This window comes from Carlito syrichta, unplaced genomic scaffold (assembly GCF_000164805.1).
Source record: "Carlito syrichta isolate Samal-C Ts95f unplaced genomic scaffold, Tarsius_syrichta-2.0.1 Scaffold236941, whole genome shotgun sequence".
NCBI lineage: Eukaryota > Metazoa > Chordata > Mammalia > Primates > Tarsiidae > Carlito > Carlito syrichta.
The window spans coordinates 217236-235098 of record NW_007181037.1 but is presented as its reverse complement, the minus strand read 5'-3'; the positions used below and the strand labels follow the sequence as shown (position 1 = coordinate 235098).

The 17863-nt window shown below is 39.4% G+C and overlaps 1 protein-coding gene across 2 annotated transcripts in view; it reads right to left on the bottom strand.

Moving 5' to 3' along the window:
* Positions 1-17863, bottom strand: part of UST (uronyl 2-sulfotransferase) — a 322433-nt gene that overhangs the window by 146774 nt on the left and 157796 nt on the right. The gene's annotated exons all lie outside the window — the stretch shown is intronic.

The following is a 17863-nucleotide window of genomic DNA, read 5'->3' as shown; positions in this document are numbered from 1 at the left end:
TCCCGGCCACCGCAGCCTCGACCTGCTGGGCTCCGGCGATCCTTCTGCCTCAGCCTTCCAAGTAGCCGGAATCACAGGCATGCGCTACCATGCCTGGCTGATTTTTTGATTTATTATAGAGATGAGGTCTCACTGCCCTGGCAGATCTCGAACCCGCGGGCTCAGGCAATCCACTCACCTCAGCCTCCCAAAGGCGCGGGATTACAGGCTGAGCCACCGAGCCCGGCTCGACTATTGCCTTCTTAATAAGTCTTCCAATTCATGAACATGGGATATCTGTCTACTATTTAATTCTCCTCTGATTTTCATTGATACTTTGTAGTTTTCTTTGTTCAAGCCTTATATTCTCTTCTTTAACTTATCCTTTCTAATGCCACTATACATGAAATAGTTTTCATTTTTGGAATTATTGTTCACTGGTAGAAATACAATTTATTTGTCTATGTTGATCGTATATTCTTCAATCTTGCTGAACTCATTTATTAGTTCTAATGGTATTTTTTTTTTTTTTGGTATATTCTTTGGAATTTTCAATAAATACGATATCTGCAAGCAGAGATAGAGTTTTCCTTCTTCTTTTCCAATATGAATTCCTTTTCTTTTCTAATTGCCTGATGATAATGATTTTGATATACTAAGAGCTATTATGAAAAACATCTATAATTAAATATTATATTGTCAATAAATATATTGTTCCCCTTTTGAATGCTCAGCATTGATCAACAACTGACAAATGATAATCAGAGGATTCCTTTGTTCAACACATACTCATAGAGATAGTCATAAAAAAGCCTGAAATAAAGACTATAGCACAACATAAAAATCATAAATATACCCCAGACTTGCTTATGGTATACCATTTGAATTTTTGCCTTTGTCATTACAGGTTAACTTATTTTCCTGAGCTACTTTATATGCAGAGCAGCATTTTATAAGTTTGGCGCTTAAAGGCAAGTTGTCACTGAAGTAAGATTTAATAACTATATAACTCACTTAGCAACCCGTAACATGCCATTGGATATAATTCTTCTATTATATATATGCATATATATGGGAAAAAATTAATAATAATATATAATTATTATTATTTTTCCCCATATATATATATATATATATTTTTCCTTATGAGTAATACCTGTTTCTTTAGGGTCAGTTGGTGTCTTCTATTATGTGTCCTCATAGTGCCTAGACTGTGCTTTGTACATAAAGGGCCTCAGTAGACGCTGATTGATTCTTGACTGCTCTGAGGGATCTAATGAGCTGCTCAATGCTAATTAACATAATGATTTCACTAAAATGTGAAACCAAGAGAATCTTCAAATACAGCTGATCTTCCCAACCAAATGCTAATAGAAGTCATTAGACAGCCATTATAATAGGTCACTTTTACTTATGGTTCAATCAGTGAGTACCCCAAAAGTCTGTTCTCTGGCAACTGCTGCAGAAGCTCAGTTATTCAGAGAAATCAACTATGTTCCTAGTTATGAGGTTATGACCATTAAACTAGCTTCATGTTTAATGTCATGATATGAATAGTGTTTCTAAGTTGGGCTTTCCATTACAGTCAGGCTAGGGTATGAACTACTGCCTGACAGAGATGCCAACGTAAATACAAAGTTTAATTCCTCCATGGAAATAAGCTGCTCAACAATTGAGATGGACGTATTATTTTCTTGTGTTTTTTTAGCATAGCACTGAACAACAAGGGAGAATTTGTTACATATGATTTAATGACCTAAAAGATGTGACTTACCACATAGCTAAGTACTAATTTAAAAAGTGTAGTTATCACTTAGAAGATTTAAATGAAGAACTGAGGTACTTATCTAGAAAACTCAGGTGAAATTACTAATTTCTCCTGAAATTCTTGGGTAATTGACATCGTAGCAGGTTTAGTATCTATCTTATTCGTCTTACTAATAATCAAAGACGTTATTTTCCTTTAAGTTATCAGTTATGATGGTTAATTCACTTTTTAAAAGATCTTAACTCCAATTTTTTACTAGTATTGTGGGAAGCTCCCAACTAGTGGTTATAAATATTTGTTATTTAAAAAGAAATGTATACAAGAACAAAACTTTCTTCATCATTCCTGTAGCGATTTCTGCAATAATTTAAGAAAAAGGAGTGTAACATCCCCATTGTGATTCTATTTCTACCATTTCTTTAAATACCAATATATACCTACATGACATGAACATAGAGCGAGAAAATGTGTATTCACATAAAGTTTCTGGAATAAGTCTCGTAACTTTAAAAGATATGTCATATACCACTACAAACATAAACCTGTCTCAAATTTAGGGTAGGATTTTCAAAGACATGTTCAAAAAGAACCTATGTGATGCACTGAAAATTGGAAAAGTAGGCAGGCTAAATCAAAAGTGTTGATGGATAAATTGTTAAAACGAACAACAACAAAAAGCTGATTAATCTTGCTCTTGGTAGAACTATAAATTTAAAGCGGATCCTGAAGATCCACTTTAAAAATCATTGTCACCTTTTATTTGAAGTATACTTTCTGGAAAGATGGTGGAAAAGGGAACAGCTTTTGACAGAGGACTGATCCTGTTCTAGACTCTTAAACCCTTTTAATCCTTGTTAACAATTCAGAATTAAATAGCATGATTTTCTTTTACTTCAGCTGTGCATTTCTCTAAGAGCTTAAATTATCAAATGGTTTAAACATCACTAGTAGCATCAAGTAACTCTCTTGCATGTCCCCCATATATCATTGATTCATAGAATAATGGGGTTTGAGGTTCAGAATCAATTGAGAATAATCTACCCATTCAAATCCTGTCCCCCCACCCCAAAATGACCCTCTATCACCCACCTCCAGCCCAATCTGTGTTTGACTTAGAGATAATTTTCCTTTACGTTATGTTATTTCATCCTCTCAAAATTCCTGTGAGGTAGGAATATCGTACAATTAGTTTTAGATGAGTAAACTAAGGCTCAGAGAGATCAATGGGCATTTTCAAGGTCACAAAGCTTGAGTGGCACATAACAACTAAAGCCCGGCTCTCAGCTCTCCTGACCCCTATGATGACACTCCCTTGAATACACAAATCAAACAGGGAACAGAATTTCTAATTTGATATATATGACAGAGATACTGCTTCCTTTTTTATATCTTGCATGTATCCAACCTCATTAAATACACTATTTTTCAATAGTCAACTATCACAACCAGTATCATCTGCCATTACTCAAGTCCCCTGAATACTTAAGTAGAACTGACAAGGGTGGATTAGCCTCTTTCTCCTTCCTGGGGACTCACTCTAGCAAGGTAATAGAAGCCCAGAATGTCAACACAGCTAATAAGAGAGGAAGGAATCAGAATGTACTTTTTCCCTCTCTCCTTCTACTAATATATCATAGGCAGTGAGAGAGGACAGCTGCCTCAGATACTGTGGACTGTTTCCAATAGGAAAGGGAAAAAACAGGAAGCAGTAAGTTATAGAAAAATGTATATGAAATCCTAAATATACTTGGAATGTCTATCAAGACAGACAAATGTCCTCAAATGATGGACTCAGTGACTATAAAAAGACTTCTTAGGATCAGCCTCAAAATTCCCATTTTCCTCAATAAATATTTGCCAATTGTTAAGCAGAGAATTCCACCCTCCTCAATAATGTTCCTATGATCACTTGCACACAAATTTTGAATACTCAGTCTTTCTTTGGGTGCCCTATACAGAAGTATACACCAAACCCCTCAAACACCCCCTTCCCCAAGTGGTTCTTCATTCTTGGCAACTGTGGTTATATGAATATTATGTCTGTGATTTCTATTTTATGGTCAATTTGTAAAAGCAAAGGGGCCTCCAAAATACTTCCCTCTATGAATTATATATTTTTATGTTGCCTGCCTTGTAAGTTCTGCAAATGCCACAAATCCCCAGAGCGTGACAGGCCTGTGTGGAACATGCCAAATAAACAGAAGTCTTTCCAAAACCCTGAGCACAATAGTAACTACCACCAGATGACATCCACAAGCTCAATAGCTTATCCCTTGTTTTAAATGGGGAGGAGAGAAACAAGACTTTCTAGGTAAAAAGCAAACTTGGTCTAGATCAAGCAAGACTTTACCAGTCTGTGAAATTCAGTGTGTATAGGACTGTTCTGGGGATTCATGTTGTTGAATGAATTAACATCAATGCTGCTTTTTAAAGTCTCTGCAAAATGATATTTAACATAATACGTTACAAGCTGTGGTTCCCACATGGCTTATATTTTAGTTCCCCATAAAACTTTTAAAAATGCAGATTTCTGGGCCCCCTTCTAAGACTAACTGAATCAGAAAGTCTAGGGTGAGGGTCACTAAACACTCCCTAGGGGCCTCTACTACCTACATATGTTTTGAGAAAGTGCTGTTGTAGAGAATGCCCAGCTTTCTATGTTAAGAGGTTGAGTGGGACTATGGCTCACTTTAGCTTCAAACTCCTGGGCTCAAGAAATCCTCCTATCTCAGCCTCCCAAGTAGCCAGGACTACAGATGTATGCCACCACAACTGGATAATTTTATTTATTTATTTTTAACTTTTGCCCAGACTGGTCTCAAACTCTTGGCCTCAAGTGAGCCTCTTGATTCAGCTTCCTAACGTGCTAGAATTACAGATATGAGTCACTGCACTGGCCTCTCACCACATTTAACAGTCATGATTAACCTGATAAATATTCTCATACTATAGTAAATACTTACCCAGATTGGTTAGAGAAAAGGCGTGCTGGTTCAATGAACATGTAGGTTAGCTGAAATTTACACTAAACCTTGTCTTCTAAGCCCTAATATTATACAGAGTATGAACTGGCTTTCCCTGATGAATGAGAATCCCCATTTCAAAGTTTCCTAAAACATTGGTGTGCTTCACACCTTTGAGCCTCTGTTTCCTCATCTGTAAAAGGAGATGGGTAGGTCATGATCCAATAAATGATGTTTTCTTCTGAAGCTGTTAAATTATTAATTTTAATCTATATTGCTACCAAGACATAAATGCCTTAAACATTAAAACTAGATATTACTGTTTCCTTGTGAAATATATTCATAAAACAAATAGAAAAAAATTAAAGTTCTAGGAGTTTGTGCTGATAACATGGGGTTCCAGCTCCATGGATATTCCTATTCTATTTTGGAACCCTTGCTGTCCTCTTCCTGTTTGGGCTTGTCATGTAAATCTACCTTCATCTTCTTTTTCTCTTTATCACTTAGAGCTTTTAATCACTTGGCGCTCCCTGTTTTTAAGACCACTGACAGAGCCTTGCAGAACTTGGGCGTGATTCCCACTGGCCTTCGCCCACCAAGGCATTCAAGGTCTTCTACCAAATGCATCTCTGTTTTCTAATCACCATCGTCTCTCCTGCCTCTTGGGGTCCTTAGAAGAAACACAAGGGCCCACTTAAGAATCCTGTTTCCTTCATTGCAGTCACCCCCAATAGAAGGCTCGTCCCACCCACAACTCGCAGATTACATCCCTGCATGCTTCTAATTATTCATGCCCATCTTCTCCAAGAACCATGCCAAATCTGAACCTTAGCCTTTCTCCTTTCCCCCTGCTCTACTTGAAGCAGTTCCATGTCTAATGCTATCTATAGAAAGATAAATATAGCTATCGATCCTTTACAAGTCTATCTGGGTCTGTCTGTTATTTTAAGTAGTGAGTGACCTTGAACAAATGACCTTGAACAACTTATGTGGTCCAAAGTTTCCTCTAATATAAAATGGGGGTACTGAACCTGATGATTCGAAAGGTTCTCTTCTGTCCACATCCCATGATGTTAAGGGAGGGTCACACAATACTCACTGACATTTCACATGGGCTTATCTGAATGTCATCCTGTACTCCTAAATATCCATTCCATTCTGTATGCCTAATGTCCTTTTATTCCCATAATGCACAGCATCATTATGCTATTCCCAGTAACACAATACCCTGCATACTGTACCAGAATCTTCATTCAAAGAAGAAATTTCACAAGAAGCCAGGGTGAGTTTTTGGATGAGGTGATTAATCTCCTATAGTTGGAACACTGAAGAACTCTTCAGGGAAAAAAATTAAAAAGACTTCCAGTCTGATTAAAAACTCAAATTTTAAGTGACAATGAGTTAAGGCTGTTAATGCCGTGGACAAAAAGATGGGTACTTTCAAATTTCAAATGAGTAAACAGAAAGAAAATTCACATATTGAGAAAAGGCAGATTCACTCTTAATTCTGCAACACTCTTTAAGCTTCTTTCTGTAGTCAGAATGCAAATCACAGACAAAAAGAAGTCTGTAAACTGGGTATCTTGTTGCCACAGAATAGTACAGTTTCTAACATTCAAACTTCAGTCTGTAGAGAACTAAGTCCATGGAATACTTGTATGTTTGACAGAAAAGAGAAATGAAGTCTACTTACCACATACACGAAGCATGAGTAGACCGAGCATTGAGAGCCTAACCCATCCTGAAGAAAGTTTGCCAAGTGCTCGCCTGGGAATTAGTCTTTTTTCTGCATACATAGGGTATCCCTATTGCCCTTGTACTTGGCAGCTTCTGTCCACTCTTCTAAGAGCCCTTTCAACTTTTCTATAACTCTTTTTTTTTTTTTTAGTTAGAGTCTCACTCTGTCGCCCAGGCTAGAGTGAAGTGGCATGCTCATGGCCATTGCAGCCTCAACCTGTTGGGCTCAGGCAATCCTTCCGCCTCAGTCTTCCAAGTAGCTGGAACTATAGGTGGATGCCCGGCTAATTTTTTGATTTATTGTAGAGATGAGGTCTTACCTAGTTGCCCAGGCTGGTTTTGAATCCCTGGACTCAAGCAATCCTCTTGCCTCAGCCTCCCAAAGTGCTGGGATTATAGGCTTGAGGCACCACACCCAGCCTTCTATGGTTTTTATAATAAAAACAAAGTGGAAAAACCCATGTGGGTTTGGCAGCCCTGTTTAACCTTATCTTCCTGTGTACATGTGTACACATATGTATGTGCCTTTGTTGAGCTAAAAGACATTATAAGTATATTGTTGCAGTCAAATCTGGATTCTAGCCACTTCTGGCACTTATAGGTTATGTATTCAGTGGTCCAAAAGTCTTTATTAGACAAAACTCTTGGGATGAGACTAGCAGGGTCCTCAAATTAGTTCTAGATCAGTTATTCCATTGCTAGTATTAATCAATTCAACTGGCTTTTTACATTAACTTTTGGACCAGAATATGGAATTACAAAAATGCATTTGGGTAGATAATCTTTCCACCAGATCCACACACTTAGTTTGACTCTCCACTCAACTCTGTAACACATCTTCCCTTAATCACACACATCTCCAAATAAAACATGCATAGACACCTTAGTTTATATAAACTTCTAAGATTTAAGAGTCTGCTATAAAGTTTTATGTCTTTATATTTGTCCTATTTTGTTTTAGTTAAGGATTTTTACACTGAGCCCAACCCAAAAACTCATTTGTTATAAAGCAAATGGAGGAGAAGTGTTGATTATTGATTGGAAGTTTCATAATTTATAGCAAGTATTGTTGGCATGGGCCATTCATGCAATTTAGAATGATCTCCTCTGGATGTTAGGGGGAAGAGAGTCAATTATGTTCATTATGAATCTCAGAAGAAAGGCTGGGTGAACAGCCGCACTTGACTGCCAGCACTCCCCTCTTATCAAAGCACTGCATAAACATTTTAAGTCCAAAAGTTTGGATACACTTTTCATTGTGACTCACATCATTATTTTCCATCTGAAACGTCTGAATCAAATTTTAGTTTCCTGAGTGTAAATTGGTAGAGAGAAACTTATTTTTGGATTCAAATGATCATTGTTTAAATTCCTTAGCTGAGCTTAAGGTTTTTAGAACACAACCCACAGTTTAAAATAGTGCGGCAGACTGGTACAGTAATGTCCCCCAACCAGTCACTCTTCTCCATATTTCTCCCTAGTGTAACTTTCTTCCTTATGGCCCTCCAGCCTGGCCACGTAACTTGCTTTGGCCAATAAGACACAAGTAAGTGCAATACAAGCAGAAGCTTGAAAGGAGCCTGCATGTTAGGGCTTGACCTCTCTTATCACTGGGGGCCTTTCTATCATCCTACAAACTTAGGCTAGGCTCCAGGAAGATAAAAGACCACATGGAATATTGAAAATGCTGTGACAGAATTCAACAAGTAATTACTGAACACTTACTGAGTGCTAGTCATTTGGTTAGTGGCAAGAAATTCACAGAGTATTATGATTATTCATTTGTCTGTCTCCGACTAGACTCTAAATTCCATGACTGTAGGGACCACATGTGCTTTTCTTTACTATTGTATCTTCAGTGTTTGGCTCAATGCCTGGCACATAGTAGACACTCAATAAATAATTGTTGAATGAGTGAATACAGCAATTCTCCTGGCCTGTATGAACTTACAGTCTAACAAAGAAACCAAACACTGACACCAACGCCACTTGCTCTGATATGGTGTGGTAAATGCCCCACTGGAGAAATAAATACAGTGATATAAGAACAGAAGGGATGATAAACTTAGCCTTAGGAATTCACAGAAGGGGTTCACAGAGAACATGGTATTTGAACTGAGCTTGGTATTGCTAAACATTGTATAGTCTCAAAGGGATAGTCATCCTCCCTTTGACAACGGACAATTCTTGTGGATTTGCATTAATAATAAACTTTTTTAGCCTCCCATGTTTGATTTGGCTATGCAGAAGTGACTTCTTGGCATTTTTCACATTCATGTGTGTGTGTGTGCATGTGTATGTGTGTTGCATACGTAATACACAAGGAAACCACACTATGCAAAATTCAGCAACTCTGGGTTAGTGTTGGCCCTCATACCTATTAAGCATAGTAAGAGGGCAGAAAAACTGAGGAGCTACAGCATCTGAGAAAAACTGGCTTAAACATGGCTGAAGAACTTCTGTGATTGCTTTATGTCACATCTCCTTACACCAATAAGAGAATGCTTTTACCGGCAGGTAACAGAAAACCCGACCCAATTCAAACAATAAAGAAGATATATTCTTTTACAAAAAAGAAGCGAAAGCGGCATGAGGGTTTTAGGATTCATTCCATATTTTGTTGCGTCTAGCCCTGCCATCCTAATACGTCAGCATTATCCTCAGATTAGCTTTCATGGTGCTAGTCTGTGCTTCATGGTAGCTGCTGCAAGTCCAGTCATCCCAGGCAGAACAACAAAGTCTAGGGGAAGAAGAGACGATCTTTCCTGGGTGCTTCCTTAAAGATCTGAAAATCTTACCTACAAGGTCCTGAGAAAATTTCCCACATTCCCTTGGCCTCAACTACCAGCACCTATCAACTAACCATTGGCAAAATAAATGAGGTGGCTATGATAGACTTAGGTGAATCAGGATTTATCCTTGAGCTGGGGATGGGATTGCCTTCTCCTGAGGGCAAAATATGAACAAAGCCAGATTCTGCTAAAGAGGAGGTGGCTGTGGGAGAATGGACACAGGGAGAGCAAACCATTAGTGTCTGCCATACCCCCCACTCAAAGGCCCTGTTCTTTAATCTTCAAACACCCGTCCACAGAAAAGGGAGCAAGATCGGCAAACTCCAAGAATATTCTCAACACATGACAAGGCTCTGTGCTGCTTGTGTCCTGTATGTAGCCCCATAGCTGCTCCCTGCTCTAGGCATAGATTTGCTGATAGCTGGAGAAGAGGAATGAAACACATTCTCTTCTACATAAAACGACACCGCCTCCCACACACTGAAATGAGATGGAGAATTAGCAACAAGGTGAACTTCAGCTGCAAGATTAACTCCATGCAAGAATCCAGAATTCACATGGTATTTTTAGCTCAAGATGATAATAAGACATTTAAATTGCTCTCAGATGAAATTATGTCTTAGTGCCTACATGTTAGGGGTTTTTCACAATATCTTTTTCATAATTACTTTTGGAAAAATGTGGCATGGAATCTAGACCCAGTCCACCAGCATAGATCTCATCATGGAAAGTTCTCTTCTACATACAGTATGGGTTGGTTTTGTTTTCACAGTTACTTAGTCCTGGATAAACAGATTTTTCAGAAATCTCCACCAAGAAGGATGAAGAATCCCATTGCCTACAGACAACTGTCATCATATTTATGCTATAAAATAGTGCTAAATAAAATAAATTATCAAAAATTATTTTTATAAAAACTGATACAAATATTTGACATCCCTGGGGATTTTGCTATCTTATAGAAAAAGGAAAAGAGAAAGACAATTTGCAGAGCAAATGGATGGACGTAAAATTGCTAATTTCCCCCATTATTGTCAAGGAGTTGAACCTGACTAAGCAATAAGAAAACCTTTGCTGGGAGAGTTAAGAGTGATAAATGTGATGTAATGAAGGAAACTAAAATTTAAAATGAGGGGAAGAGCCCCAAGTTTCGAGAGTCTAGTACTGATCTTAGATTGCAGTTACCGTGTGGCAGTGGAGTAAAGTAAAATCCTGGGCCAGAGTCCAAGCTAGGCTGCTCTCCAACCTATACCTTGAAGTTTTGGGGCTTATCCTCTACCAGGTACACAAATACTCTAGGCTCTCACCAGGGATGGAGAGCTGCTAAAGTCTATCAGAGGGTTGGCAGAAGGATGCGATAAGTAGGGAAAATTCAAGGACACAAAATCCATCCATTTTTCTATATACTCTGGATTTTCAATCTTGGACCAAGTTGGGCCATCAAGAAGCTATCTATTGGGGCATAATTTCTTGGTCTCATCTTGAGATGCTTTGATTATCATTTTGACATATGTCCTTAACCATGCTGTCATCTAACTTTCTCTCTTTTTAAAATCATCCCAGGGCTCTTAATTTGTTGGTACTTACATACACTATCTCATTTAATTTATAAAATGACCCTTCAACCGTGAGTATGAGTACTCCCCTAATAAATATGAAAAGGCCAAGAATTACAGGGGATAAATAACTTGTCCAAGGTCAGTCTTAAAGCTGGAACTCAAGCTAAACCTCAAGCTCTCTAATCCACTACATCATCTGAAAACTAGTATATTTCTGTTTCATGGAAAATGAGCCCCATTTTTCCTTGGCAACCAGAAAATTCAGAGTAAAGGTTGTTCAACTACAGAAATTCGTAGTATAGAAATTAGTATTAGGTTTATGCAATTCTTTAACTGATCTTGTGACCGATTATGTTAACCTGGTGCACTCTCTGTCCTGTAAGGCTTCGGGAAGACTGAGATCTCAATGTATTTATATGATTTTCCCCTCCCCCTCATCTCCCTACTTCCCGTTTCCTCCTTCCTTCACCCTTCTCTCTGTCTCTGCCTCTTTCTCTTTTTTTTTTTCTTCTGTACCTAGCCCAATACATAGCAGGGTTGCAATAGCAACTGGTTGATGGATCAATTACTATTGTGCATTAATGTCTTCTGTGAATATTTTACTAGGAAGGTAAATACATACACTATTTTTCTATCGCTGTTGCTTTCTTCCATCATAGTCTCCCAACCTTCAATATGAAAAAATGTTTTTTTCAATCCTGCTACCAACGATATAAAAGACTTTGAAACGATAACACCCTTGTAGCATATTCTGTTTGCTGTCTGCCTCATATCTATTTTTCCTTTCTTCTTAATGGAATCATGGCTTTATTCTAGGTACAATATGCCCAGGTACAAATATTGATCTTCTTAGACTCACTTGAAGTTGGAAGCGACAGAGTGATGATGGTCTGGACATTCATGCAACAAATGAATGAGCTATCAATGGGCACTGCTGAGTTGGCCTCTTGGGCAATGTTTTAACAATGGACAGACTCCTCTGGCATTCTTTTTTTATTCATTATTTTCTATGTTTAATTAGTACTCTTTTTTGTTTTTGTTGAGTAGGAGTCTCACTCCATCACCCAGGCTGGAACGCAGTGGCACACTCCCGGCCACCTCAGCCTCGACCTGCTGGGCTCAGACAATCCTTCTCTCTCAGCCTTCCAAATAGCTGGAACTACAGGTGTACACTACCATGCCCAGGGCTCACGGAATCCTTTCACCTCTGCCTCCCAAAGTGCTGAGATTACAGGCATGAGCCACCACGCCCAGTTGGGTATTCTTTTTTCATGCTGATTTTATTTTATTTCAATAGCTTTAGGGGGTAAAAATGGTTTTTGGTTACATGGATGCATTATATAGCGGCACTGGTGCCCTTTTTCAGTCCTTTCCCTTGACTTTCCATTCCTTTCTCTTTCCTGGAACACAGATACAATGTTTAGAGTTACAGAAACCATCTGTGACCATGAGGCAAAAAGTCCGAGGATTATCCTACAAGTCAAGATCCCCAAGCTAATGAGGACAGAGAAGGAAGGAGAGAGAGCCCCAATGACATCACTGTGTCACTTGGAAAATCTTTCGATAAACCTGGACTGTTTATCGCATGAAATAAATAGGTCTCTTCCCCTGTTTAGGCCACTGTAGTCATGTTTTCTGTGGCTTTTAGTCGAATGCATCTCTGAGGCAGAATTTTACCTTTTTAATTTTTTGATGATTTAATTTTTTTTAATGGCCATAGGTATTATTATCCTCTGAGAAAATCAAGTGCACTCATACAGAGCTCTAGGTCTCAGATCATTCTTTTTGATCTTGTGGTACGCTGACTATGTAGTAACAACACTATTAGCTTAAAAATTCTATATCTATGATCAAAATATGTCAACAGAAAGCCTCGCATAAAGCATTCTGCTTTCCTTCTTCAAGTACTTTAAAAGTCTGTCATTAAACATTTCTGGAGCAGTTTATAAAATATTTATGGCTGAAAGTCAAAGGTAGCTGGATAAGAAGAAACATTTGTTATAAACATACTTCTGTACTCACAACTTGTTAGAGCAATTCACTGTATATTTGTAATCTGCTTGGTTATGATAAAGGATCCCTTCTGGGGATGTAAATGGTCTACTTACAAAAAAACAACACTACTTTACTCAGAAGCACAGCTGAAAAATCTGTCATCCCTCGTGTCCCTCCCTCCCAATTTTAGTGTAAGTGCATTAAATATAAACAGTACATACTCTGCACCTGGAAATTGTGTGGTCAATAAACAACTTTTGACCTAGTTGTACTCTCAAGGCCAAACTATGTTCTTCAATCCATCCCAGGGAGTGATCTCACCCAAAAGGTCACTTGCATCCAAGGGTGGAAATGCAATTTTATTTTTCAGGAATTTCTAAACTATTCCTTTGAAGATTCAGAGAAGTAATATTTGGTAAAATTTGACATTAATTGTTTAGAATCGTGACTTGGAAATATTTCCCCAATGCCCTCCATTGGTCAATATGTTGACAAACATACACATTGGAAACCTTTGGAGAAAACCTACTACTATAAACTGTAATGATTTCTTTTTTCTTTTTCTTCTTCTCCTTTTTTTTGGTAGAAATTTAAATATCATTGTAAGTTGTAAATCCTTCATTTGCATTTGTCACTTTCTTTTTAAAATTTTTCCTTGTCTGTTGAAAGAATCTGTGCCTATTTTTGACCAAGAGTTGTGAACTGCTCAATTCAGGTTTCTGGAAGCACCTTAAACATCTGCTACCATCAGACCTTTGCTGTCCTGCTGTCAACTGATGAGCTTTCATCTGCAGTCTCTTCTGGCCTTTCTTCTGGGGACAAGTAGTCAGACCACAAATCAGTCTCTCTCCTTCTCTCTCATAAACACAGACCTCAGGTTCATAGAAACCAATGGTAAAAATCATGTTTAGTACATAAGGAAGCAAACAAATGAAGGCCTATCATGTCAACATATAGTAGTTCGCACAGCTAATTTAATCAAACATCACTGACAGCTCTAGGGTAAAAGCAATGCATCAGTTTCTGCACGAGGAATTCAATATAAACATGAATATTTGAAAAATAAGTAGAGACAAGACATTCTTTGGAAATGCCCCAAAGTAATAGAATCAAGCAGGCATGGTCACGCCTGCTTCTCTCATTTAGATTCTCAAAAACATTCATTACACTCAGCTCAGCCCTGTCCAACAAATCATGAGTTCTGCAGCCTGGATAAGCTTTTCAGGAGGAGCTAAAGGGCTTCTGGGTTGAAGTCTGTTACTCACAGGCCAAGCTCCTTCTCTGGAAGGAAGTTGTGAATTGCTGTTTCTGGGAAGTCACCCCATTATTGATGACCCAGGGGAAATTCAGAATGTCCCTCTACATTAACATATTTGGGGATAAAATTGGTGCAAGGGCACTGCTCAGCTCAAATACAATGCATAGGAGGACAGCCAGAGTCAAGGATCAGTCTCTTCACCCATCAGGATATAGGCAGTGTCCTCCATTCCCCCACTCCCCATTCATTCTCTGAACTTGTCCTTACTAACATCCTACTGTGAGCCAAGGTGTTCAAGGCAGAGAAGGTGCTGATGGTCTTGTAGGAATCTTGGCGTGAAAAGGGCCATGCAAGAGACAGATACAAAGCAACATGGGGACAATGAGTCATCTGTCTCTGAAGTGGTGGTGGGTAGGGTGGGGCAAGGGGCTGTCAGAAAAGGGACTAGAGCAGGAGTCATAAGCTTTTACTGTTAAGGACCAGATAGGAAACATTTTAGGGCTTTGAGGTCACATATATTCTATGTTGCATATTCTTTGTTTTCGTCACAACTCTATAAAAAATGTAAAAACAATTCTTAGCTTGTGGAATGTAGCCAGTGGACCCAACCTCTAGAAGACCTAATACTTATGCCAGGTCCTTAAGGATAAGACATAAAATTAATACTTAATAAGCACTTTGGTTTGTCGGGTCTTGGACCAGTTGCTTTATGAAGTTCATTTCATTTCATCACAATACCATAAGAAGGTTATGTTCCCCCATCCCTTGCTTTGGGGAGGTTAATCAGTCTCTCTCTCTCTCTCTCTCTCTCTCTCTCTCTCTCTCTCTCTCTCTCTCTCTCCGTTTGCCATTGCCTTGCTAAACTATGGTCTGGCCATGATGTTCTTTGAGCTATGGCTAGGCTATGTTTTGGCTAAGCTTTGGCCCCCTCCCCTACCTTGGGAAGGTAAACCTCCTCTCTCTTCTCTCTCTCTAATTTACTTTCTCAAAAGCTATATTTTCCAATCTAAAAAAAAAAGACAGTTATGGTCATGAGAAGGAAATATTATCAATATTATTTACTCATGAGAAAGCGGAGTCCAGGGACATTGAAGCACTTGTCCAAAATCAGAGCCCTTGGCCCAGCTGAAACAGGAACCTGGGCTTATCTGCTTCTAAGTGGAGTACAGGCCAAGTACCGTTAGGTAGGTTCTGCCTCGGGCAAAGGTACATGCGGAGGAAGGACATGGGGCTAAAACCTGACCACACCCTACTGCCTGGCCCAGGTCCTGGGTGAGGAGCTGCATCTAGGCCAAGGATGGAAAAGAGAGTGCTTTTCTTTGGCACTGAGGTGCCACATACTGACTAAAGCCACACACTTATGAGACTGTGGCATTGGGAAAAGAAGGGAATCTCTTCCCAGTGCATCTAAAGGCTATTATTCTTAGAACTGTAGCTAAAAATAATTAGAGGAGACACTACAATTCAGCTTAGATCCCGGAAACACAGAACATACCAACACTTTAAATCCTGATCTAAAAAAACTTTGTGTAATCACAATGAGATACCACTTCATATCCACTGGGTTGACTATAATAAAAAAGACAGACAATAGCAAATGCTGACAGGAATGCAAGAACGTTGGAGCCCTCCTACATTGTTGGTGGAATGTAAAAAGGTACAGCCATTTTGGAAAACAGTTTGGCAGCTCTTCAGAAAGCTAATCATAGAGTTACTATATGACCCAGAAATTCCACTCATATATATATATATCTCCAAGATACGTCTCACAAAGTCTTGAACACGAGTGTTCGTAGCAGCAGTATTCTTAATAGCTAAAAAGTGCAAACAACCCAAATATCCATTAAATAGTGAGTGATAACCAAAATGTGATATATCCATGCAATGGAATAGAATCTTGCCATGTAGAGGAATGACATACTGACACCTGCTACAACATGGATGAACCTTAAAAACATTATGCTGAGTAAAAGAAGTCAGACACAAAAGGTCACATGCTACACGATTCCATTTCAGCATTCTATAGGCAAAGCCATAGAGACAGAAAAATTAGTAGTTGCCAGAAATGGGGGGGTCGTGGGGGAAATGGGGAGTGACTGTCAATGGTAGAGCTTCTTTTACGAGTGATGAAAATGTTCTACAATTGGCTAGTGGTCATAGTTGCACAATTTTGTGAATATCATAAAAACCACTGAGTTGTAACTTTAAAAGAAAGAATTTCCTGGTATGTGAACAAAATCTCAATTTAAAAACACTGACATTTTATCTCTCTTCCCCACCATGAGGCTTTTCAATGCTGTCTTTCCTACTCCCCTTCCATGCCTTTACTTATCTGAGGCTGTGTTTCCTGTGGCAAGCATCCTCATGACTAGCCCTGATCATAAGGATGCTGGGTGTGGGAGGACAGCAAGGTAGAGGGAGATGGGGCTGAAGAAGGTGCCAGACCATGGGGATGTGGCATTCCATGACTGGACCTGGATGCTGAAGGTCTCCTGCTCCCCTTCACTTCTTCCACAGCCCACAAGGTTGCTCCAGGGCCCTCCTGCTCAGAGGAAGCTTCTCTATAGCCATCTACCTGGAGTGCTGAAGGCTGGGCAGGACCCTCCTCCCAGGGATGTGTGCCTTCCAAAGGAGGACCTGAGAGAGTGCAATGCTTAACTCTAACGCAATACCCTGTTCCCGATAGGATGCCAGGTGCAGAGGGCCTCTGGAGAGGGGGAACTTTTGCAATAGGATCCCAGTCTAGACATTCCATAGAAGTTGAACCCTTTTTCACAACAACCCCACAACAATCGCTGTGTGTACTACACAGCACATAAAATTACTTGGGAAAAGCACGTTCTGATTTGTGTTGGACCCAAACACTCACATCTTCTCCAGCTCTTGGGAATTTTTCTGTTGTAATGCAGTAATCGCAAATCTGAGAGGGCTTGTGCATAATGTTTACCTAGTCCAAAGAAGTCACCCAGAGATACAGCAGGGAAAAACATTGGTTTATTAGAACTCACAGGAGACACCAATGGCAGCAGGTAGGTGAAGAAACCACACCTTGGGGCTGTATAGCAAACAGTTTTATAAACAAAGCAATCAAGTTAATCACTCCCATACAGTGTTTACAAGTGATGACTACAACATTCTCAGCTTTATTTGGTCAACTGCATCCCATAACTCATTACTGAGAATATGCATACCCTTCAGAGACCAGCCTGGGCCAGAGGCTACTCTTCAAGGGAGGGGGCAGAAAGAAGTCAGATAGAGGGAGAAACAGTCTGTGTCTGGACACTACCTCATGCCTGTTCACCCACTGACTTAGTCATTAGTACAGAGTTGGGCGTTAAGTTATTCTCATCTCCTTAATCTACATGTATTTAATCTTCCCAGAGAGATCACAGGCTCCCTCAAGGTAGTAGTTCTATCTTCATGGATGTTTCCCTTCCAGGCAAAGGATGCAGCTCAGTCCAGGGGCCTCTGATTCAGACTGCCCGGTTGCCACCAGCAATTGGCCATTAACTGATGTTCTTTAAATTTTCCTTGTTAGAACTAATTAATAGACTCCTCTTGTGTACTATCAAGAAAATGCCTCTGAGACTTCTGCGAGTAGCTGCATCTAATTAACTCTCCGGACATCTCTTTCAGGTGCCAGAAATGTCTGGCGAGGAGAGCTTAAAAAAATGATTTGAAACACCAGCAGGTGGGGGCTCACTCAGCTGCTGTTTGTCCTTCTGACACCCCTGAGAGGAACACAAACATGGTAAAAATGGAGATTTATTAAAAATAACACAGGTGATTTTCCAATCACTATCGCTTATAGA